At 37.5% G+C, this 26,454-nt stretch overlaps 1 protein-coding gene across 2 annotated transcripts in view; it reads right to left on the bottom strand.

The window, feature by feature from the left end:
• The window catches only part of Prim2 (DNA primase subunit 2), a 436,920-nt gene that overhangs the window by 339,480 nt on the left and 70,986 nt on the right, over positions 1 to 26,454 (bottom strand). The window contains exon 2 of one of the 2 annotated variants that reach the window (XM_046432559.2): positions 13,296 to 13,379. The exons of the other annotated variant lie outside the window; for it this stretch is intronic. The gene's annotated coding sequence lies outside the window, so the exon portion shown is untranslated. The remainder of the gene's footprint in view (positions 1 to 13,295; positions 13,380 to 26,454) is intronic. 2 annotated transcript variants of the gene reach the window in all.

The following is a 26,454-nucleotide window of genomic DNA, read 5'->3' as shown; positions in this document are numbered from 1 at the left end:
GCAGAACATCACGGGAGAAGGGTGTGGTGGAAGAAAGCAGTTCAGTTCAGGACAGCCAGAGAGAGAAAGAAGGAAGGGGGGCAGGGACAAAATACAACCCCCAAAAGCACACCCCTGGTGACCTACTTTCTCTAACCACACTCTATCTGCCTAAAAATGCCACCCAGTTTGTCCATTCATGTGGATTATTCCACTGATTGGGTTATAGCTCTCATAATCTAATCATTTAACCTCTGAACATTCTTGTTTTGTCTCACACATGAGCTTTTGGGAGACACCTCATATTCAACCATAACACCCTCCCTCTTCAACCTGGTTGGGCTGCCTCTCCCCTCACTATTCCCCACCCCACCCACCAGGGTACAAGAACAGACTTAAGAAACAGGCTGAACAAACCATAGTATCCTATTCCCTGAGCACATTCAGCTCTGGGTTTCTGCATTTTACTCCTGAGTCTTCCCAATCACCAAAAGGAAAATATCAAATGTATCTGAAAAACCAGCCTCTACCTCAGAGCAAAGCCTGTCCAAGGAAGGAGCATGACCTTTGTCCTTGGAAAGACCCACAGAGCACTCCTAGGCACATTCCCACCCTGCTAAGTTGTTTATCTACAAATAACAGGAGAGATCGGCTGTGCTAGGTGTCCCTGACTCAGTCAGGCTAGGTGAGGACCCATAGCAACCCTCTAGCAGCCACCAATCAGCATGAGACAGGGAAATACCTGGGATGCCAGATGACCCTCTCAGTAGTTTACGGTGGTTGATAACTTGTTGGGAAACCACGGGTAGTTCAGCACTACACACTCTCTTGGCTTAAACCAATCACCCCTACCCAACTTGTTCCCGCCAGTGAATGTGCTAATCATGTTTTAGAGTTGTTATTTGATTTTCCCGCGGTGTGTGATGATTTGCTAAGAGATGCTATGATGTATGTGGGGGTCCCTGCCTTCTCCAAAGAATGTATAAAACTGCTGCAAAACCTGGGCTCGGGGCCTCTCAGCGTCACCAGTTGCTGTGTGTGCGCGTGGAAGACCGAGCTAGCTCGCAGTAAACACCTCTTTGCTGCTTACCTCGATCTTGGTCTCTGGTGGTCTTTTGGGGGTCCTGAATTCGAGCATAACATATCCTATTGGCAACTTCCTTTCTCCGATCTCCAAAACAGGGGAAGTTGCTGGTAAGTGATGAATAATTTGGGGTCAGAAGAGAACTAGGCCAGTTACTTTCTCCTCTCAGTTCAAGCATTTATGTATTAACATTTCAGAAACATAGGTAGGCCAAGGTAGAATAGTAATTGAGGCTAGGGAGCAAAAAGACAGTGTAGATAATACATAATTGGGTGGGACTGGGAAGATGGGGGCTGGTTGGAAAGGAAAGGAAATCAAAAGATGATATCACCAAAGCCCTTCCCTTTCCTCCTCTAACATGCTGCTAAGGTAACCTGCCCTAATTGTTCCTCCCTGCAGGGAGTTGAAAGAGTTGTTAATTAATGCCTCCTGGGCTGGTCCCTTCCTGCCCATGCCTCTGGGCAGCTTTGTTTTCACTCTTGCATCTCTCCACCTTTTGGCCACATGTCACAGATGCACGATGGGGAGGGGAGAAAGACAAGATAAGGGGAGAAGGAAGCATGAGAACAAAGGAATTCTAAAATGTGTAAAAGGGCCAGGATACCCCCAATATCCAGCTCCGGGGTCCCTTCTCTGCAGAGAAATCTTTGTTCTATCCTTTAAATAAAACTTGCTTTCTATACTTGCCTCAGCATTTCTAGGGTGTTCCATCTTCATCTGGGGGGAGGGGTATCACTATCACTAGTTTCATAGTCATTTCCTATTCGCCCCTGGGAGAAAGGAAAGCAACTGATTTTGTATTGTTTTGTACTTCAGGATGTAAGAAATTATATAGGAACAGATTGATCCCTTGGAAACACAGACCATGAAAACTTGTAATAAAATTTCGCCATCAATGGTCTATAGAACTAATGGCATGAATTCCTACAACATCTTATTTTTTCTCCTTTTTTTTTTCAACATTAATAATTTGGGGTCAGAAGAGAACTAGACCAGTAATACAGGTGGGCATGATTGGTACATATCCATACATGCATACAATATCGCAATATAATACGACCAATATCATTCCCCAGTATTTCCATTTACTTCCCTTCCTATGATTCTCTGGTCCTTTTCTCTATTCTACTGATCTTCCTTTGATTTTCTAGAGATACCACCCCACCCCAGGTCTCAAGATGATAGAATAGAGAAGTTATCTGACTTTGGCTTATATCACTTAACATAATATTCTCAAGTTCTATCCATTTTTTGTAAATGGCTTAATTTCATTTTTCTCTATGGCTGAATAAAATTCCATTGCCTACAACATATCTTGTTAACATTTAAACAGTTATTTGAAAGAATCTTAGAATAATAAATAATGCAAAAAAAAACTTATCTCTAAGGAAACTGATTTTTTTAGTGTTGAAATATATGATATGTAGATTCTGTAAATAGACATACCTGTGATGCAATAAATGAGCAACCACTAGAATAAGAGGACTCTTTTGAAACAAACCAGTACTAGATTGTTTGTTTTCAATGACTTAGAGTAACACTCTAAATAATCAATATTACTTTCTTAGTCATTTGAAAAATATTATTTTTGATTAAAATTTCAATGTTCTGGGCCCACTGTGGTGGCACACACCTGTAATAACAGCTACTGGGAGGCTGAGGCCAGAGGATTCCAAGCTAAGGTCAGCTTTGGCAGCATATCCTGACAAAGCCTTAAAAATTGTTTTTTTCCAAGTTTAGCATCCTTTATAATCAAGTCCTCTAGGCAAGCTCTCATTCTCCCAATCCTACCTCCTTCTCTTCCATACTCTGGAATCTTCATTATCTCAAAATCTCTTGACCTGATAATCACATTCTTGCGGGGGGGGGGGGGGGGGGGGGGGCTACTGTTTGATCCCTTCCTTCCCAGAGAAGGGGAGGTAGATCTGAGAAACCAGCAGTTGGGCTAAACCTAGAGCCTAAACTGACCAATCTCTAAGAGCTAAAGAAAAAGAATCTAGGCTAAAAACCTGCAAGAGGGGTTGAAGAAAGGCCTGGGAGGTTGGAAAGTGGCGCAATGTTGCAGTTCCCCAGCTCCCTAGGTAATTTGGTTACCCTGGCCCCTGACAAAGGTTCTGTGTTTACTGGCACCTCAAATGACGGACAATCAGCCCAAAAAGCATAGTAAGAGGTAGGCAGGATGGGTTTCCTGGCTGTGAGATCTGTTCAGTGGCACAAGGATAGCACTAAGACCTATGCTGCCTTGAAATTATTAATAATTTGACCACTACACTTGTGTTTTGTAGTTAAGTGTGGTGGGACATGGCATGCAGAGCAAAGGAATAGAACAACCTAGCATCCTGGCTACCTGGCCTGGCTACACGAAGCATGCATGCCTTGAGGCAGTTCAGGGCACCAAGGGGAAAGGCAGAAGCAGCACAAGAAAGAGGAGAGCCTCTACTGGACCCTCAGAGGGAGGACTGCTTACCAGCACAACCCTAAACGGGCCCCTCCTCCCAATCCCTGGGGTGACTGCACAAATCTGAAGTCTGTACCTGCCCTTTGCTGCCATAGGAACTGCCATTCTTAAGCAGTAAACTCGGTAAACAATATCCACAATTATTATAAAATGAAAGTATATACTTGGACATTGCAATAAAGCATTTCAGGAAGTTTTCAAAATTCTTTAAAGAGTTTAGAATCTTTGGTATTGAAAACTGCTACAGACCTGCAGAGCACATATCTACAAACTTAGAAACAGATTGAATGCAAAGATTATCAAAGTTATGGAAAAGAACACTATTCCCATGAAACTTTAGATGAAACAACTATTAATTAGGAAAGTCATTTAAAGATTTTTTTTTCTTATAATTAAAGATAAAGCAATAAAATGCAAAATTAGGCCTTTCGGATTATATACAAACCAGGAAGCTATTTTCAGGTTCTTTACAGCCTCCACAAGTTACAGGAAATGTTGCAAGAAACATTAAAATGCTTTGGTATAAATTCAAACTCAAACTAACACAAAGAGATTTTCATGAAGTTAAATCTTTCTAGAAAAGGTATTCCATGAAAATCATAGGCTCTAGATATACTAAACTTCATATTTCAAAACAATTAGAAATTTATTCTAATGTTGTTACATCCTATAAAATACTCTTAAAAGCTCCAGTAACAGTTGCCCTCAGGATATCTCAAAACTAAAACTGTAAAAAAAAATCACTTGTGATCTTACATTTGCCAATTGCAGCTGGCATTACTTTTAACATGTCAATTAAAAATGAAGTTGTGAAAAGTCTAAGTTTTAGATAGCCTGAATTAATGTGCAGAAATGTAAATTAGTAAATTCTGAGGATCAGCATATTAATCACATATTATTATTTATTACATTATATAAAATTATGACATCAAAAATGCTGATTTACAATTTGTAAGCTTATGTTGTTACTTAGTTTGTGTGTATATCACTATTATTTTTACTGTTTCATAACTAAAGTTTTTTTTATATTTTTAATTATAGATGGATACAATACCTTTATTTTACTTATTTATTTTTATGTGGTGCTGAGGATTGAACCCAGTGCCTCATATGTGCTAGACAAGTGCTCTCTCACTGAGCTACAACTCCAGCCCCAAGCAAAGAATTTTTAAAGGAAAGTTTCTTTTTTGTTCCTGTAACAGTACTCTTCCCCACTCTGTTTGAAACGGGTCTCACTATGTTGCCCACAATGATCTCAAACTTGAAGTCCTTCCACCTCAATCTCAGGGGTAGCTGGAATAGTAGGCACACATCAGTCTGCCTGACTTTTACCTACTCTGTGGACAAGGAGTTCTATAGTTTTATTTTGTGCCAAGTGCTGCTATTTATGTACTAGCCTGGAGGAAGGGTTAAACCAAAGGACTGGATTTCAACTATTTGATTGTTCACATCATCCCAGAACCCTGGGATTTATTTATTTTTTCTTTTGTGAAGCAATGGAGCAGAAAAGCCTTCACCATGTCTCTAAAGTCAAGTGTGAAAGTGACTGTACACCCACCCTGTTTATTCATAATTCTGTTCCTGATGACCTTATTCACATAGGTGGTTAAAAAAAAAACACATTAACAGCCAAAATATGGAAGACTATTTAATGAAGCAATATGTTTCTAGTTTCTCAGGTATTATTAAATTTAATTGTTTACCTCAACAAAGTATCAATCAGCTCAGTGTCATCAGGTCGAAGGTGCATGAAATATGAGGTAAGTAAAAACAAAAGCTATTGAAAAAGAGATAGTAGAGGTCATATGGCCCCACAGATGCTTTTGCTTAAAGGTTTCCTGGTTTTCCAGTGCCAGTGAATACACTAGGTTACTCAGTGTCAATTCTTGCTGCCACAAATTTGAAACTAATTATCTATAACATGAAGCAGGATTAATAATTGCTTGTTTTTCCCCTTATGTTAGATTCTAGAAATCATACTCCTTAAAGTTCCATTACAGTAGCCGTATTAGTTTGATGTATCCTCTGCTTGTCATTAATGTTTATCATTTTAATTTTATTCATCCGTTTGTATTGTTAAATTTTAAGAATTGTAATCTTCTTTCGAAGGTGTAGAGGACATCTGGTGTTTCTGTCTACCCAGAATCCCTCTTCTTGCCCCATCTGTTCTTTGAGAAATTGAGCCTCCACTAGCAGTGGTACACTGGTAAAAGTTTCCCAATGGGTAAAGAAAACCTGATTTTTAATATTTGCTATTTTCCATGGTGTAAATATACCCATCATGACTGACTTGAAATTGGTGTCAAAGAACACAGAATTGAGGAAAATATGCACAATTTTCCCTTATGAAGTTAGTAGAATCTGCCTCCAGCACACCATTGCCCCTATTCCATGTTGTTATGAAAGGGTTGTCAATCACCACACCTTACCCTACATATATGGAGGGATATATATTACTGTGTATAAAAACTGGATTCCACAAAGGAAAGAAGAGAGTGCTTACAAGGCAGAGACTGGGAATACTACTTTCTAGTTTCTTAAAATATTAGAATTATACTTGAATATGTTCAATCCTGCAGGAATTGCCATGGGTCAGTGAGGGAACAGAGGGTTCAGGGGATGAGAGTGCAGTTTTGGTCCAGAACCCATAAGGGAGAAAGGATGTGTTATTCAGTAGGGGAAGAGAGAATGGATCTTGTTTCTAAACTTAGCAAAATTTCAATGTTTTCTATGTTTTCTTCTAGTAGTTTTACAGTTTTAGGTCAGGCAATAAATTTTTTGGATATGACCCCAAAAACCCTGCAAAAACAAAAATAGGCGAATGGGATCATATCACATAAACAGTTCTGCACACACAGCAAAGGAAACAATTGACAAACTAAAGAGACAACTCACAGAATCAGAGAAAATATTTGGAAATCAAACATCTGATAAAGAGCTATTATCCAAAACATACAAAGAATTCAAACAACTCAATAGCAAGAAAACAAAGAACCCACATTTTTTGTAAAATGGGCAAAGAACCCAAACAGACATTCCTCAAAATAAAACACACAAATGGCCAATGGCAATGTTCAGTATCACTAACCATTAGGGAGATACAAATTAAAACCACAATGAGAAATCATTGTGATATTTATCAAAAAAACAAAAAAGAAAGATAGCAAGCAATAGAGAAGATGCAAAGAGAATCCTCAAACATAATTGGTGGGAATGTAAATTAGTATAGCCATTATAGGAAATGATACGAAGTTTCCTCAAGAAAAAAAAAAAAAACCATAAACAGAACTGCCATATGACCCAGGAATCTTACTCTGGTATGTTTTCAAAGGAACTGAATCAATTATGTCAAAGGGATATCTATGCCTCCACGTTTATTGCAGCATTATCCACAATAGCCAAGATATGAAAACAACCTAAGTGTCAATCAGTGAATGAGTGAGTAAAGAAAATGTGGTATAAATAATGGAAAACTATTTGGCCTTAAAAAAGGTGGAATATCCTCTCATTTGTGATAACACAGACAAATCTGGAGAATATTACACTAAGTGAAATAAGCCAGACACAGAAAGATAAATGCCACAAGATCTCACTTACATGTAGAATCTAATAAAGTTGAACTTACAAAAGTAGAGGGGAGAATGGTGGTTACCAAAGACTGGAGCATGGGGAGGGAGGGAATGGGGAGTTGTGAATGGCAATTATGGTGGGATGTTTCATATAGACAGGAAGAATAGCTTTTGAGATCTATTGCATAGCAGGGTCTCTATAATCAATATCAGTATATTACATATATCAAAATAACAATGGGAAAAAATTTCAAATGTCTCACTATAAAAAATTATAGGTATGTGAGGTAATAAACATGTTAACTTGTTTGGTTTAATCATGCCACATTGTATATCAGAGCAGCCAGTTGTATTCCATGAATGTGTGTAATTATGATTTGTCAATAAAAATAATAGTAATTTTGGAGCTGGGTATGAAGCTCAGTAAGTAGTACAGTGCCTGCTTAGCATGCACAAAGCCCTGGGTTCAATTCCCAGCACAAAACAAATGAAAAATAGTCTTTTTTTTTTTTTAAGTTTTAAAAAATGAAAGTAGTTATCTACTTTAAAAAAGTGGGTATATAATTTTTGAACCAACAGCCAATATCAAAACATTAAAGAATACTCCTTATCAGATATATGTTTGCCTAATGGGTACACTAAGCATAGTGACATGAAACTAAAAATATAGATTTTTATGATTTATTAATTATATTAATAATATTAATTTTAAATTGTTAATATTAACTGTATGGATTTTTTTTTCCCTCATTGTCTTCTCATTATAAATGTTGCCCTACTGACAATTATATTAGTGATGATTATCCATAAAATGAAACAAGACAAAAAGCTTCATTACCTTTTCTAATTAAATGAAAAAATCCATTTAAATAGTATATAATTTTTACTCAGATTCCTGCTATGCTGTTCAAAGCCCATCCCTCAGTACTGTAATCTGAGCTAGGTAAGTGTGGTATTAACTGACTGCTTCATGTCATTGAGCAAGTAGAATTTGGTTCTGCATTACAAGATAAAGAGAAAAAAGTCACACAAAGATGCATCATTCCCATGTTCCTGTAAATTGCTCCAATTGATCAGAGGTTTCCTAGACTCTCTGCAGACATTGGCCTTGGTGGCTGACAGAGTACAGAAGTACTGATGAGATGGGGCCATCAATGCACCAGCTTTGACTGCTGAGTGAAAAAGCACACAGCAGATTGACAGACAATTCCTTCCCTTCCTTGTAGGCATCTTCCATCATTCTGGATCATTTGTGAGTGCTTTCAACTCTTGGTTTGGGAGAGAGGATAAGTGGCCCCTCTCCTGCCATGGGAGGGGTACCCTCTCACTGTGAGCCTCACTCTCACTGGGTTCTTACCCCATTCCATCGCCTCTCTTCTCTTCCCAGCCTTCTGTTTATATGGGATGGAATGAAATGAGGTAATTGGTTGCCAGTTCCTGGTAAGACCTAGGAATGCATGTACCATTCTGGAAATGTGTGGTATACTTAGCACCTTAGGATATGGGTACTTAGCACCTTTTACTTTTGGCAATGGGTCTAGTGCCATTTCTAGAGTGATAAGTAAGCCCCATTACCACCTAGTACACTATTTCACTGAAGTGCACCGGCCACACCTGACCCCACTGTGCTCTGTGGCTAACATTCTTTTTGGCAAGGAAAGAGTTCAAAGTCATCATGCATGCTAATTAGTGACAGAATCTATTTGTGGGTTTGTTGTTTTTTTCATGACAATGACTTATTTTGGAATGAGGTGACTTTTTCAGTAAAAATGTATTCTTTTTTTAAAAAAAACATTTATTTTTTAGTTATAGTTGGACAAAATATCTTTATTTTATTTATTTATTTTTATGTGGTACTGAGGATGGAACCCAGGGCCTTGCACATGCTAGGCAGGCGCTCTACCGCTGAGCTACAACCCCAGCCCCTATAAAAATGTATGCTTGTTGATTAATTCAATAACTCACTATGGACAATCTACCATGCACTATGGTGCGTTGCCAGACATTGGGATACAATTGTAAGCCAAACAAAACAAAACAAGGTGTTTCTCCTTAGGGAACTTGTAACAAATGGGTGAGAATAGTAAAATAAAATAGTCACACAAATATGTATAATATTCAACCTCAATAAACACTTGGAAAGAAAGAATATATTGAGAGGATGAAGAAGGACAGGAAAAGTCTCTCAAGAATTGAGATATCTGTGTTTCTCCATTATGTCAGTCAGGTTTAAATGATTATAGAAAGGAATCTATTTTGAGATGGACACTGAGTCAACGTGTCTCATTCCACACATTCAGTTTTAAGGCAGGATTTAACCTCTTCATCTGTGCTAATATTCCCATTAACATACCCTCTTGATCTTTATCTTAGAAAACCAGTGCCATCCCTTTCACATCCTTCTTTCCCCTTTTTCCGTACATACAGCATCCTCTTCTATACTCAGGCTGTCAATAGCCACCCATCATTGATACCACCCATACACTCCTCAACATTCTCATTTCTTCAATAAATCTCTTTTCCTGATCATAGGCAGTTATTACAAGAAAAATAGTAATGTAGTAAATGACCATTGTGATTTGCATTTCTTTTCACAATTTGCATTTTAAGAGGACATGTCATATTGGCATTCAGAATGTGTGAAAATGTGAAATGGTGAATTATAGATCACATATGAGAGGAGATTAGGTATTAAAAACCTTCTAAGAATCCTTCATACATCATAGAGGGCTGGCCTTGGGAGATGGTATTGATGGTTGATACTAAATTAAGGAACCTGGGTTTTGGAACAACTTAGTACCATATTGGTTGAGAAATTCATGAAAGATATTTAAAACAGAATTTCTAAGCCAGGTGTGGTGGCACGGGCCTGTAATTCCAGCTACTTGGAGCCTGAGGCAGGAGGATCACAAGTTCAAGGCCAGCCTTGGAAATTTAACAAGACTCCGTCACAAAATAAAATTTAAACAAACAAAAAAACATCTAGGGATATAGTTCAGTGATACAGTGCCCCAGGTTGAATCCTCAGCACTGGGTGGGGGGAAAAAAAAACACTATAATTCCTAGAAAATCCTTCTTTTCTGTGAGCATTCATTCCTAAAAAAAAAAATCAAAGCAAATATCACACTGTTAGATTGCCTGGTATTACCTCAAATACAAATCCAGATCAGATTACATCATTGCTTAATTATAATGTAAAAAGCCTGGGCTTTTCAGACTCCAAATAAAGTCTGGATAGCAATATTGGTTAAAGAGAGAAAGAGAGAGAGAGGCACATGATATGTTACTAATCTTCCTCTGAGACTTAAGAAAATACACACCCTAAGATGTCATACAGTAATAACTTTAAAATTGTTTATACCATATTAGGAAAAAAGCTTATGCTATGATTAACTAGCATGTTTTTCCTTCTGATTTGGTAACCATCATATTTGCTTGGGAAAACATGAAACGACATAAGTCAATCACAAGTTATTTGATTTCCATGAAATAGCCACACAATGTAACTTTTTTCAGTATTAAATTATTGTTCCTAAAAATAACCTAATTTATATTATAGTAATTCCCTCATAACACACACACACACACATCAAAACAGCTCATTTCTTTCTTTTCCATTTCTTTTTTTAAAATGTTATACTTGTTAACACAATATAGTATTATATTTAACTGGAAGTGAATTTTTAATGTTTTATTAAAGGCTTTTAACACATTTGGGGAGGAGGAAAGTCTTTAGGTACTTTCACTTAGTGACACCGGAAGAAAGCAATCATTATTTATTGTGCATTTCCTGTATACAAGCAGAGTGTTTCAGCCATTAATATGTATGATTTCATTTTAAAACATTGTACCAAATCAACTGAAGAAACAGTTCATTTTTGATAATATTATTAATAGTAAAGACCTCTTATCTGTCATTGTATAGTTTATAAGAAAAATTTAATGTGAGGTTCTCTTTATAATTTTTATAAAAATCAAATAGTTCTACTAAGTTTACCATGTAATCTGGTAGTCCTGTACCCCTAACCCAATTCTTATTTCAAAAATCAACTTTCAACACTTTTTTCTGTTTCTTTTGGCATTTAGTCATTTCTATATTGTTAAACAGTAACTGGGGTCCACTTTATTCTTTGAATATAACCCTTGCTGCTCGGCTACTGCGTCTTATTTTAAAATGGACAAGTTTTTCCTGCTGTTTTGGTTTTTCATTTGTCTTCTCCCTCTCCCCTGCCCAACCATGGGAGAAGCAAGGTTAACCTTCTTCCCATCGTAGGCAGAGTTGTCAGTCCTTCTGCTCATGGACCCTAGAAATGAAGGAATCCAGGCTTTGGGGCTTTCATCTGTGGATCTAAGAAATGGCCATCTCTTTAGCTATAGATAAATTACAGGGCACAGCTGGAATGTAGCCTTTACATCCCCTCTTTAAAAGCCCACCGTTTCCCCTGGCAGTTAGAAACAACCTCTGAGACAGAAGTCTACGAGAAAACTTCTTCGTCTTTTTCTGAAAAACTTGTCCTCATTATTGGATTGGCATCAAGGACAAGGACTGTGCTTTTGGTATCAAAACAATCATGCTACTTATACGTTTTCAGTTGTACATCTGTATCAACTTCCTATACTAACGATGAGAATTTGGCTTTCTAACCTGTAAGCTCTTCCCGACATACATGTAATCCCCTTCTTCCTCATAATGAATTATAGTTTTACTTTTTGATTAGATCAATAGTCAGAATTTATAATGTTATGACATAAAATAGTTTCATGTCTGAGTCATCTGATTGATTACGACTTTTTATTTTCCCAATATTTATTTGCTCAGTTTCTTGTATATATTTTGCTAATATATTCTAAACTCTCCTCTAGAAATGTCAATCTTCTCTCAATGTGTTTCCCAGGTTACAAACTCTATCAATTTTATCTTCTTGGAGACAGCCATTCTGGAGCTTTCTACATCTTCTGCCAACAGGGATGTGTTGCTCTCTCTGTCCCAGATATCTGCTGTCCTGGGAATTCCCTATTCTGCTCATCTTCACTGGGTCCTCCACTTCTGGATTCCCTTATATTTCTCTTTCTTTGTTTACTCTTTAATTTTCATACAGCATTTTCACCAGTAACTTAATAAGAAAGCATGTATGGAAGATAATTTTTGAGACCTTGCATCTCTGAAAATGTTTTGGTTCTACCCTCACATTTACTAGATAGGGAAGAATTCTGGATCAAGAATCCTTTAACCTCAGAAATTAAAGACACCACTCGATTGTCTCCTGGTTTCCCTTGTTTTTCTTCAGAAGCCTGCCACAGTACTCACTCCTGATTCTTTTTTTTTTTTTTTTAATTTTTTAATACTTATTTATTAGTTTTCGGCAGACACAACATCTTTGTTTGTATGTGGTGCTGAGGATCGAACCTGGGCCGCATGCACGCCAGGCGAGCGCAATACGGCTTGAGCCACATCCCAGCCCCTCACTCCTGATTCTTTAGAAGTGGTCTGTTTTTCTTTCTGAAAGCCATTAAGATTCCTTTGTCCCAAGTGTTCTGAAATTTCACCATGATGTGCTTTGATTTACGTCTTTTCACATCTGTGTTGTGAACATAGGGAGCACTTTCAAGTTGTAACAGCAGGTTGTTCCAATCTGGAAATTTGCCTTGAATCATTTCTTTGATGAATTCTTCACCAATGGTCTCTTTCTCTAGTCTTTCTGGAACACTTATTTATGAATATTGGATTAAATTTGGATCAGTCCTCTGATTTTCTTATTCACTCACTCTCACTTTATATCTCTTTCTGGTTTTGTTCCACTTTGGGGAAGATTTCCTCATATTTGCCTTTCAATTCTTCCAAGTTTTTTTCCACTATTATATTTTAAGTTTTCAAGAGTTCTTTCTTGTTCTCACAATTTTCCTTTATTATATCATAGTCATGCATCATAAATATATTATTTTTTCTTACCTCCCTAAAGTTATTAATGAGTTAGGTTTTTTTTTTTCCTTAACTTCTCTCTCTGACTATGATTTTCTCTAAGTTCTAGTTTATACTTGGATCTTGTCTCTGTTAGAGATGGTGGAGGATTTATTTATTCAAATGTGTTGATTACTCACATATTTAAGAATGGAGCTCTCAAGCCTGATGTTTTAGACAGTTTTTGCATTGCTGTGAACAAAAGACCTGACAACTTAAAGGAGGAATAATTTATTTGGAGCTCACAGTTTCAGAGGTCTCAGCCCATAGATGGCCACTTCATTACTCAAGGCTCACAGTGAGGCAGCACGTCATTGGAGAAGGGACTGTCTGGTGAAAAAAAAAAGCTGCTCAGCCCAGGGTCAAGAAACAGAGAGAAAGGGGTGAGATGAAGGGGTTGCAGGGAAGATGAACCCCTCCAAGGCACACCCTCAGTAATCCACCTCCTCTAACCATGCCCCACCTACCTACAATTCCACCTACATAATCCATTCAAACTAGGGGTGGGGGGGATGATTTGGTTACAACTCTCACAGTCTAGTCATTTCACATCTGAACATTACTGCATTAATACCCAGAGCTTTGGGGAGATACCTCTCATTCAAACCATAACATTCTATCCCTGGCACATGTCTATCTCTAAAATGCATTTAGTTCATCTCCATGAGTCCCATAGTCTTAACAGTTTAGACTGTAACCCAAAGTCCTATCCAAGTCCAAAGTCTCCCCTGAGACCCAAAGCAAACTCTTGGCTGTGAGCCCTTGTGAAAGTCAAAAGCAAATTATATATATCCAATATCCAGTGACACAGAGTAAATATTCCCATTTCAAAAGGGAGAAATAAGGGCATAGAAAGAAGGGCAAGACCAAAACCCAGATGGGAAAACAGGTCCTGACATTCCACCTGTTAAATTCTGAGTACAACACCTAGGACACAAGGCTGTGAGATGTGCTCTCCAAAGAGCTTAGGTAGTCCCTGCCCTTTGACCTTGCCAGTTGCAGTGCACAGGGGCTCTCTTTTACCCTGGCTCTCTCCACAGTCTGTAACTTTTCTTGGCATATGATCCAAGTTACTAGTATCTCTCATTTCCTAGGATCTATATGCTTTGGCTTCACCTTCAGAGCTTCACCCATCACCCTCGCAGGGGCAGCCATGAGGGACTTTGGCTCTGCTATTCTTTGCATCTCCCAGGCCTTCCTCTGAAATCTCAGTGGCAGTTTCCATGACCTCTTGTGTATCCTTAATTCCTGTAAAAACAGCACCACTAGGATGAAGCCAAGATTTGCTGCCTGCTGCCAGCTCACAGTACTTGGGCCCCATTATGGTTTGGATGTGAGGTGTCCCCCAAAAGCCCATGTGTGAGACAATGCAAGAAGGTTCAAAGAGGTTCAAAATAGAAATGATTGAGTCTTAATCCAATCAGTTATTTAATCCCCTGATAGAGATTAACTGAGTGGTACTTAAAGTGGTAGGGTGTGGCTGGAGGAGGAGGTGGGAGTTGGGGTATGGATTTGGGTACATATTTGTCTCTGTCAAGTGGATTCTGTCTCTACTTTCTGGCCTTTTTTTTTTTTTAATGGTTCTGGGGATCTTAACCCAGGGTTTTGTGCATGCTAGGCAAGCACTCTACCAACTGAGCTATTTCCCCAACCCACCGTCTCTGCTTTCTGATCACCAAGTGAGCTGCTTCCCTCCACCACACTCTTCTGCCATGATGTTCTACCTCACTTCAAGGCCTGAGGAATGGAGCCTGCTGTACATGGATTTATACCTCTAAAACCATGAGCCCTCAAATAAACTTTTCCTCTTTTAAAATTGTTCTGGTCAGATCCTTTAGTCACAGCAGCAAAAAAAAAAAAAAGATTAAAACAGGCCCCTGGGATCATGGTTTAGTGGCCTCTGAGTGAGCTCAGTATGTTGAAACAAATTCCTAGGGTCCCCTGTGGGAGCAGGAAACCCCATTCCCTTCTTGAAAATTCCTGAGATGCCCTCAAGGCATCTTTCCTAGTGCCTCCCTGCAAAGTACTTAGCATCTCTTAAGGGGCTGTAATTGTTTCAATGAGCACACTTTCCTAGGCCTCAGGTTTACACAGGCTTTTCTAGTCAAGCTGCAAGTTTTTAAAATCCTTTAGTCCTATTTTCTGCTCCCAATTGTCACAGTAAAAGAAGTTACCAGCAATATTCATGCTACTGACTGAATTTAGTCTCACACAAAATCTCTCAGACATAGGTAAATTATAGACAAATTCTTTGTAGAAGGTAACATGAATGGCCTCTACTCAAATTCCTTGTAGAGTTCTCATTTCCATCTGAATCTTCATGAGCACAGTCCACATTCCTATTGCCAGAATCACCAGAATCACCCATTAAGCTTTGCTTACAACATTCTAAAACTTTTCCAGCTTGCATCTCTAAACTTTTCAAAATTCCTCCTGCAAATCAAAGACTTCTGAACCACATCATCAGGTTAGTTGTTAGGTGGATTTGAGGTGGCTAAAGGAACAAAGTACCAGGCTACCCACGCGCTAAAGAACAACCAATCAGGTGCCAACAGATAAGCAGTGATGGTGCCTTATAACCACCTGTCAATCAGTAGGGTCTCCTGACCAATCGTGGGAGGACATGGATCTCAGCAAGATCCCCCTACCACCTCCAGGAGGACAAGGGATTCTAAAAACCTCCCTTTCCTGTCCCGAGCCCTCCCTTTCTGCCCTAAACCCAATAAAATTCCAATCTGGCTGAGCCTGGGTGCAATTCCCCCAGACCTGCTCTGTTGGACTGGAGGGTCTCGCCTAGGAGGGAATCTCAACAAAGCCTTATTCAGCTGCTTTTAATCTGCCTCTGTTTGATCACCGGCGCCTGACCTTACATTAGTCACAGTAATGACCCCACTTCTTGGTATCAATTTCTGTTTTAGTCAGTTTTTGCATTGTTGTAACCAAAAGACACAAATAAGAAAACATAAAGGAGGGAAGGTTTACTTGGGGCTCATGGTTTCAGAAGTCTCAGTCCATAGATGGCTGACTCCTTTGCTCTGAACTTAAGGTGAGAAAAGTACATCATGGCAGAAGGACCCAGCAGAGGGGGACTGTCAGCTCACAGCAGGGTCAGGAAGCAGAAAGAGAAAAGAGGTTGGTGGGAAGAAGAGGCCAGGGAAGATTCACCCTTTCAGGGCATACCAGCAGTGATGAGGTATTCTCTAGCCATGTCTCACCTTCTGCTAGCTCTCACCATCCAATCATTTCACCTCTAAACATTCTTGCCTCGACATAGGAGCTTTGTTGTGACACCTCACATCAAAATTATAACACACAGGCAGACCTGGCCCACGGGTGGGCTTCTCATAGAATAATCTAACTGAATTACCAAGATTTTTAGGTTTTTTCTTGGGGGCTTCTTAGATTCCCAGAGAAAACTTGTCCTTCTAAGTGTGAAAGAATGAGAACCATCAAGCATCTGATCCTAGCCCACTCCCACCAAAAACAAAATACGCACCTAAGCCCAATAAAATTCCAATCTGGCTGAGCTCTGTAACTTATCATACTCCATTTAGGCTTCTATAACAAAATATCTTAGACTACGTAATTCATAAACAATGGAAATTTACTGCTCATAGTTCTGGAGGCTGGGAAGTCCAAGATCAAAACACCAGCACATTTGAGGTCTGGTGAAGATCTACTCCTCATAGATGGTGCCATCTCTGACCTCATGAGGCAGGAGGGGAAGGAAACTCTCACTTGAGCCTCTTCTAAAAAAAAAAAATTTTTTTTAGGTGTAGATGGACACAATACCTTTACTTTATTTATTTGTTTTTATGTGGCGCCAGGGATTGCACCCAGTGCTTCACACATGCTATGCAAGCGCTCTACCCCTGAGCCATAACCCTGGCCCCAACTTGAGCCTCTTTGAAGGGTACTCACCTTCTCATTCACAAGGGTGGATCCCTATCACTTAATTATTTCCCAAAGACCCCTACCTCTTAATAATATCACTTTGAGCACATTGGATATTAGACTTCAACATAGGAATTTTGTGGACATGAACATTCAGACCATAGCAGTATCTTAAAATATTTAAAGAGTTTCCTCATGGAATAAAAAGTAAATTTACCCTGTGTTCCTCTACAGATCATACCTAGGAACCATGAGTAGAAATTTTAAACAGATTTTTCAGCTCCATTATATATATATATACACACACACACACACACACACACACACCAACTTGAATATGGAAAGTGATATAACATAAAATAGTTTTCCATCATGGAACTTACGTATAATTCACAGACCTTGGGTTGGGAATATAGCTCAGTGGTAGAGTTCTTGCATAGCATGTACAAGGCCTTGAGTTCAATTCCTAGTACTGCAAAGCAAAAACACCTCATTCACAAATCTTCATCAAGTGCCCTTTAGAACAACATAGTTTTCTCCTTAATCTCAAGATGCTAATAGTCTACTGGAGAGACAGAAATGTCTGAACCTAAAAATTCCTGATTCCCTAGGTTCTCTTGTTATACCTATTAAAGAATTTATACCTCTCTTCAGAGCACTTGTGATCACTTGCTTGATATCTGCCTTCTCTACGGTCTCTAAGCTCCATAAAGGCAAAACCTTTATTGATCAATACTCTACTGCTTACATTTAAGATTATGTGATAACACTTTAGATGCTCAAGAGTATTAGATAATTGACACAAACCAAAATTCACATTGAAGATTAAGAGATAGTATGATAGAAATATAATTAAGAAATTAGAAGAGAAGAGATGGAGGCATTTAATTCAGTTTAGCATGAAAAGGGAAAAGTTCCTGAGGGTGGGCTCAAAAAAATTCTTTAACAACATAAAAAGTTATTAAGGCAAAGAAGGAGGGGAGAAGAATTCTAGGGGAAAAAAAACAGCATGTTTAACATTGAGTAATATAATACATTCTTAACATATTCAAAATGTAACAGAGAACACATTGCATAATGTGGAGAGGGATGAGACTAAAGAGCAAGACAGGGGCAAAGTCAAACAATAATATGGCAATGAAGAGTCATTTAAAGCTTTGTGGGGTTTTGTTTTGGTGGTGCCGGGGATTGAACTCAAGGCTTTGTGCATTCAAGGCAAGTACTCTACCAACTGAGCTACATCCCCAGCCCATCATTCAAAGCTCTTAAGCAGGTGGTCTTTCTACTTAGAAATAGCATTCTGACAGAATGATGGAAGAGTGTAGGATGAGAGATGGAGATGAGAGGCAAGAAGGCCAATGAGTGAAGAGAAGATGGACCAAGGAACCATACAAGAAGAAGAATTGATAGGTCAGATTTGGACATGGATAGTGAGAATAAGTTGTGTCAAAGACAACTCCCAGGTATCTAAATTTAGCCATTAGAATTAGGTGAATTCATTGAATCAGTGAAGCTAAAAAAATAAGGCAGATTTCATGTGAGGAAGACATGTTAAATTCAGGACAGAGGGTACTACGTTTACAGGAAGTATCAGGATCAAAACCAGGATGAACAATGATCAGTTGGCTATAAAGGTCAATAGTTGCAACCAAGCATACAGATAAAAGTTACTCAGGAATCATATTGTGAGAAGGAAAGAGTTCAGTCCTAGGACAGAATCTATGGAAACCAACCTTAAAGAGAAGATGACCACAGAGAATGACAGCAAGAAGATGTCCAAGGCATAGTCCAAGTGTTGGGTGGAGAATCAGGACAGTGTAATGTCACTGAGTCATTTCTCATCCTAAATCAAGGTACTTGTCTATTGGTAATATATCTGATGTGGGAGGAGGACAGTTCCCACTTCTATTTTTCCTGAACACATTCTGCTATTCTTCCTGTATCCCTCCTGGAGATTCTATAGATCTTGACCTTGGAGAACAAAGGATTTCTCTGTTGGCCCAAGTTAACATACTGGCTTCTGAGGTGGGGCCGAGTTAGGGGTAGAGCAGCAAAACTCCTTTACCAATTGTAGGTTAACCAGGCTGAGATACTTTGATGCTCTCCAGTTTGCTTTGGCTATGGCATGAATGGAAGCATTGCTTCTGCTATCCTGGATGTCTCTTGTGAAAGTCTATAGTTTATGTTCATAGATAACTTAGATGAGTTTAGGATTCTGTACCTACTATTTTTCCCTGACATCTATAATTGGTCTACAGTTAAACTTCTGGCAGAGACAGAAACCACCATATCTCTTGTTGTGTTGTTTACAGTTATTATTTAAGGAATAGTCTTCATTACAAACATACAAACTACTCCATTGTTATTTTTTGGTTTATAATTTACTGTTGACTAATACTGCTTATGCCTCCTTGTCCCAGGGCATGATTAAAGTGAGTTTAGCTCACTTTCCTACATGTGAATGGATGTACTAACTAAACTCACGGCTAAATATGAACTCTGCATGTTACCTCGTTCCAGTTTTATAATTGGAGTTTTTGAACATCTAGACAGACAAAATACAGTGTGATCAAATAAAATGTTTTCCTCCTAGGTTTTAAGCTTGGTTTATGAGAGAGAGAGAGAGAGAGAGAGAGAGAGAGAGAGAGAGAGAGAGAGAGAGAGAGAGAGAAGGAGAGAAGGAGAGAGGAAGAGAGAGAAAAGGGGAGGAAAGGGAGGGGAGAGAAGGGAAAGGAAAGGAAAGGGATGGGAAGTGAGAGAAAGAAATGGAAAGAACATAACAGTGCTGCTATTTACAAGTTTTGGCACAGGGAAAGCACTAAATAACTCTATGATAAATGAGCGGACTTTCACGTCAGGGAAATTGATGAAAAAGGTCTAAGATGTAAAAAAGCACAAAATTAAAAGTGGTGAGTAACTCATTTGGTCAGAATATCAGACACTTGGAAACAGTAGGAAAGTGAATTGGAGAGAAGCTTTGAAGCCTAAGATAGGCATTTGGATTTTATGGAAAGCCATTACGATTTGTTTATAATTAGATATCTGCTTAAGAAAGACAATTCTGAAACTTCTCGTTTTAAGGGGTGAGTCATGTTTTCAAATGCCATTGCATCAGTGCAATATAAAAAGAGGGGAAAAATTGAAGGTATACACTATAGTAATTTTTGTAAGACTGAGTGCAGACAGGACAAGACTGAAGGAAAAATTGAATAAATGAAAAGGGAAAGCTTGCTTGGGAAATAGTGACTGACATCCATAACACAATTCAAACTTCCACACCAAGTGGAAGGAATAGAGCTGTTGGGCTCTGTTTACCAGGAACAAAATATAAACCTCAAAGGCACCATAGAGACCTATCTCCTCCAGCCACACCCCCTCTGCCTAGGGTTCCCATTCAGCTAATCCATATCAGTGGATTAATCCACTGATTTGGTTAATGCTCTTATTACACAATCATTTCACCTCTGAAAATTCTTACATTGTCTCACTCATGAGCTCTTTGGGGACACCTCATATCTAAATTATAACATAATTCAAATTAATCTATAATATTTATTCATTTCCAGCTACAATCCTAAAGGAGTCCTATGAAGTGTTTCAACACAATTTTCTCTAGTTACCTCTCGGGAGCCCAGTACTCCCTCCTCAGGAAGGAAATTGTAAGCAAGCCCAGATTGTCTTTCTTCAGTCTAGCTCCATGTACACTATCCTAGTGAGATTCCTTGAAGTTTAGGGCATGTAGATGATGCTTTTTCTTCATGACCCAGTGTTAATGCAAGTAGTTTTAATTCTTAATTGTAATGTAACACAATTACTAATTACTAAATTAAGTTAATTTGGCAGCTTAAGACAATCATAATTTATTTGGTTGTGATTTTGCAATTTCTGCAGCCCTCAAAAGGACAGTTAATCTCTGCTTCACATGTCACTAACAAGATTGGCTTCACTGAGGCTGGAGGATCCTGTTCAAGATGGCTCTAAGTTGGTGCTGGCTATCACACTGGGAGCTCAGCTGGGGCTGTTAGCTGAGGACCTTTATTCTTTGCATTTCCACTTGACTATTTAAGTTTCTTTACAGCATGGCTTCAGGATTTCCAAGAAATGAAGCAGATAGTTTATTAATGTTTTGACTTAGAGGTCCCAAAATGTTACTTCCTCTGCATTCAAATGGACAGAACAGTTACACACTCAGGTCAGATATAAGAGAATGAAATATAAGCCCTCTCTCCTGATGGAAGTAGCTGTGTGTATGTATAGGGAGGGGCAGAATTATTTGGAGATCATCTTTGGAGACTGTGTTTGTCACTTTTTCATTATTATAACAAATACTTGAGATAGTCAATTTATAAAGAGAAAAGATTTATTTTGGCTCACAGTTTTAGAAGTTTTGGTCTAGGATTGGATGACTGTTGCTTTTAGGCCTGTGGCAAAGCAGCACATCATGACAGGAGCATGCAGCAGAACAAAACCACTCACCTCATGGCCAAGAAGCCACAGGGAGGAAAGAGGAAGAGATGAGGGTCCCACAATCCCCTTTATAGACAAACATCCTAATGACCCACCTCTTATTTCCCAATAGCACCAAGCTGGGAACCAAATCTTTAACACATGGGCCTTAGGAAGACATTCCAGATCCAAATGACAGCAGGGACTGTCTACTATTTAGGATTTTCCTTGATTTTATATATTTTTGCCAATTTTGGTTGGTTTCTACAAAAGATATCCAAAGAATAGTGCTCAGTCTATAATCCTTCTTGGAAAGAAATTCCAAAGAACTATTAATTTAAGTATAGTTCATATTTCTAAAGCAATGTTTCCTAGATAAGAAACATAGCAATGTTTTTCTAATTTTTTATTGAGGTCTAATTTACACATAGTAAAATATATAGGTATTAAACAGATAATGAGCTTTGAAAAATTCAGGTCCACACATCCATTAAAGACACAAAATATTTCCCTCACCCAAGAAAATTCTCTTATGCCTTTTCCTGGGCAATGCATGGCCTCTATTCTAATTTTTCATCTTTGATTCAATTTCTTTGTTACAAACTTCATATAAAGAAAATTATGCAGTAATACTCTTTTGTACCAAACTTTTTATTCAGCATAAAGTTTTTCAGATTTATTTGTATTTTTTATAATAGTAATTTGTTCTTTTAATTGTTGATTAGTAATCCATTCAACAAATGTACTATAATTTGTATAATTTTATTAGATAATTGAGTTATTCTACTTTGACCTAGAATAAAGCTATCATGAACATTCTCTGTAAGTAACTCTTTACATGTACAGAAAATGTTATTTCTCTTGTGTAAATATCTAGAAGGTAAATTGTTAGGTCATAGAGACAATATGTTTTTAATTTTATAATTTGGAAATTACTTTTCTAAAGTGGTTGAACCAGCGTTTCAGTTGCTCCACATCTATATAAAACTTTGGTACTGTCAGTCTTTAATTTTAGCTCTTTTAAAGGTGTGCTAGTATATTTTACCATATGAATTTGCATTTCTTTGATGACCAATGATTTTGAATACCTTTTCATGCACTTAGTGCCTATTCATATGCCTTTCTTTGTAAAATATCCACTAAAGCATTTTGTCCAAATTTAATTGGGTTGTCTTTTGTGAGTTACAGGTATTTTAAAAATTTTTGTGTATATTATGAATATAAATCATTCATTAGACTTGATTATTATGAATATTTTCTCCCAGTCTGTGGTTTGTCTACTCATTTTTTTAACCATGTCTTTTGATGATTGAAAGTTGCAAATTTTTAAAAAATATTTATTTTTTGGTTATAGTTGGACACAATATCTTTATTTCACTTATTTATTTTTATGTGGAGCTGAGGATCAAACCCAGGGTCTCACACATGTGAGGCGAGAGCTCTACCGCTAAGCCACAACCCCAGCCCCCAAATTTTTGTTTTTGATTTTTTTGGTACTCAAGATTATACCCAGAGGAATTTTATCACTGAGCTACTCCCTAGTCCTGGGGGTCTTGCTAAATTGCTGAGCCCGGCCTGCAATTTACAGTGCTCCTGCCTCGGCCTCCCAAATTGCTGAGATTACAGGATTGCTCCATGATGCCTGACAGAAGTTTTTAATTTTATTATGTTTAATTTATTAATATCTTCTTTTATAGATAATGCTTTTTGAATCCTAAGAAATATTTGCTTGCCTGAAGGTTATGAAAATATTCTCCCATGTTTCTTCTAGTAGCCTTCCAGTTTGAGTTTCTATATTGAGATTAATAATCCATCACAGATTACTTTTTGAATATTGTATAAGGTGAGGCCTGACACTGTTTTGAAAAAAATATATACATATGTGCAGATATGTGTGTGTGTGTGTGTGTGTGTGTGTGTACAGTGTTCCAGCACCATTTCCCTTTCCCTACTGAATTGTTTTGGAGTCTTTCTTGAAAATCAACTGACCATACTGGTGTGGGTCCACATTCTGTTTCATTATTCCATGTGTCTTTTTTCCTTTAGTTTTACTGAAATTCTTAAAATCAAAAGTCTAAGTTCAACTTTGTTCTTTTTTCAAAATTATTTTGGCTATATAGATTATTTATATAACTTTTAGATCAGTTTGAAAATTTTAGCAAGTCCTACTGGAATTTTTATTGAAGTTGCATTGAATCAATAAGTCAATTTGTAGAGAACTGACAACAAAACAATATTAAGCATTCTAACCCATGTACTAGCATATCTCTCCATCTATTTATCTTCTTTAATTTTGCTCAGCAATAAATATTACACATTTATATGTTTGCTTATAATATATTCTACTCAGTGTAATTTATAATCTGTGTTATAGCAATAATAGAAATTTTCAAGATTGTATGACATGGTCTTTAAAATCACAATTTAATAAAAGAGAAAAGTAGCCTCGTAACTATTTTAAAAGTAAAATGTTTAAACAACACTTTCTAATTAGAAGAGATAAAATATATGAACACTTGGGGGCTGGGGCTGTAGCTCAGTGGTAAAGCACTTGCCTCGCATGTGTGAGGCACTGAGTTCGATCCCTGGCGCCATATGAAAATAAAGATACTGTGTGTTCATCTACAACTAAAAAATATATGCATTTTAAAAAATATGTGCACACTTAATGATAGCACAAAGACTGGTAGGATATAAAAGCAATAGAGAATTTACACATAGAACAACACAAAAAATGGGAAAATTAAAATCAGTCTTTGACTTTGCTTAACCAATTAAAAAAATAAAAACATAATTGTGACTTAATATGAAAAATTGAAAAAAGCAAAACACTTTAGACATTTACTCTTTTGGGTTTAATATGTTAGGTTTATGCAAGGAAGAAAATATCTTAACATCCTGATTTTTTGTCTGTCCCTATACAATTTTTTTTCACATGTATCATCATTAAAATTCTGTAAATCTGGACACATTACAAAGACCATAGATTAGCCTTTTCCTCATCCCTGCCTAATGAACCATTCGTCTAAAGATCTACAGCTAGATATGTGTTATGGTTTTGATATTGGATGATTCCCAAAAGCTCATGTGTGAGACAAAGCAAGAAAGCTTAAAAGTGAAATAATTGGATTATGAGAGCCTTAACCTAATCATTGCATTAATCCCCTGATAGGGATTAACTGGGAGGTAACTGTAAAATGGAGGAGGTCGGGGGACTGAAGTTGGGGCTCAGAGGTAGCACAATTGCCTGGCATGTGTGAGGCACTGGGTTCAATCTCAGCACCGCATATAAATAAATAAAATTTAAAAAAAAGATGGAGAAGGTGGTGGGGGGGGGGCGGGTATGCCTTTGGGGTTTATATTTTGTCTGTGGTGAGAGGAGTCTCTTTTTCTCTGTTTCCTGATGTCATGTCCTTAGCTGCTTTCCTCCACCATATCCTTTCGCTCCTTAAAATTATTATTACCTAGTCTTTTGGTCATAATAACGAAAAGGCTGACTAAAACACTGTGTTTTTATGAAATGTAGTTTATACTCCAAATAGAGAATTACCTATCATTATATGGTTGATTATAGCATTTGGCAGAATGATATATATATATATATATATATATATATATATATATATTCATTCACAAAAAAATTTCTGGAAGAAGTAACAGATGTTACCATTAGCAGTGTGACAGGAATCAGGTATACCTACAGAAGGGATTGACATTTACTGTTCATTTGTTATTTTGTGTAATTTGTAGTTCTTTGTAGAGCTGGGGATCAAACTCAGGGCATCCTGCATATTAGGCAGGTGGTCTACCACTGAGCTACACACTGGCCCTAGTGTTTGAACTTTTATTAGGTGCATATTGTACTTTCATAATTATAAAAACTAGTTTAGCTTTTTAAATAGCACATAGTCTAGATAAAAGACAAAGAATAAATAAATTTTGGAACAATGTGTCATATATTGTTGTATTCTTAATTATGCTTTATAAATTATGCACTCAATAAATATTAGGTGCATAAATGAACATACTGTCCTTTTGGAATGGAAAAAAAGCAAAGTAAAATGCATGAAATTAGCCCATCTGTAGAAAATTGTCCCAGAAATCTTCTCTGAGACAAAACTGCACTAAAACCAGAATATATATGAAATTCCTGCCAAAGATATCAATTCAAAATATAACAGCTGGGGATGTAGCTCATTTGGTAGAGTGCATGCCTACCATGGCACAAGGCCCCGGTTCAATCCCTAGCACCAAAAAAAAAAAAAAAAAAAAAAAAGCAAAATATAACAAATGCACAATAGGCTATGATAGGACTCCAACATATCTGTGAGGAGATGATTTTATACAGAAGAATATGATGGTTTGCAATAGAAACTAGAAAAAATATATATTATTTCTCCTGCATTAGCCAAAGAAAGGATATTGTGATTCTTGACTGATGGCCCAGCTTTTTAGAAAGAAGTGCCTCTAAAATGTGGAAGGACAATTAATTGGTCCTCCTTAGTGTGCTAGAAATCCATTTAAAAAGTATCAAATTCCCTTAATTTTTTGTATAACCAGCAACTTTCTAAGTCACAATTTCGTGTCTAAAGTGTGCCTACTCGCCAGAAAGAAAAAATTCCTAACAGAAGAAAAATAGGAGAGGCTTCTTTGATTTTTAAGCAAGAAAGGGTACTTATTGGAGAAATTTTCAAGTCTGGCTGTCATATTTTGCATATATTGCATATTAATAAACTACCTTTTGGGTTTATGTACATAGGTAGATAAACCCATCTGGTAGGATGGTAGGAATCTGAGAACTTAATCATTTCTTTAGTGAACCAGTAAAATTTAATTCTTAAATATACAAATTCCAGCAAGACATGACAGTGCTCGCTTGTAATCCCACAATTCAGGAAGCTGAGGCAGGAGGATAACAGGATTAAGGCCAGCCTGGGAAACTTATCAAAACCCTATCTCAAAATAAAAAATAAAAAGGGCTGGGGATGTAGCTCAGTGATAAAATACTCCTGTGTTCAAATCCCTAGTCTTTAAAAAAAAATTCCAGACCAGAATCTAGGCCCAC

This window comes from Marmota monax, unplaced genomic scaffold (assembly GCF_021218885.2).
Source record: "Marmota monax isolate L192 unplaced genomic scaffold, Marmota_monax_Labrador192_F-V1.1 WCK01_AAM20220418_F8-fsc00116, whole genome shotgun sequence".
NCBI lineage: Eukaryota > Metazoa > Chordata > Mammalia > Rodentia > Sciuridae > Marmota > Marmota monax.
Note: the sequence above shows the minus strand (reverse complement) of the source record. Positions and strands in the feature narration are given on the sequence as shown.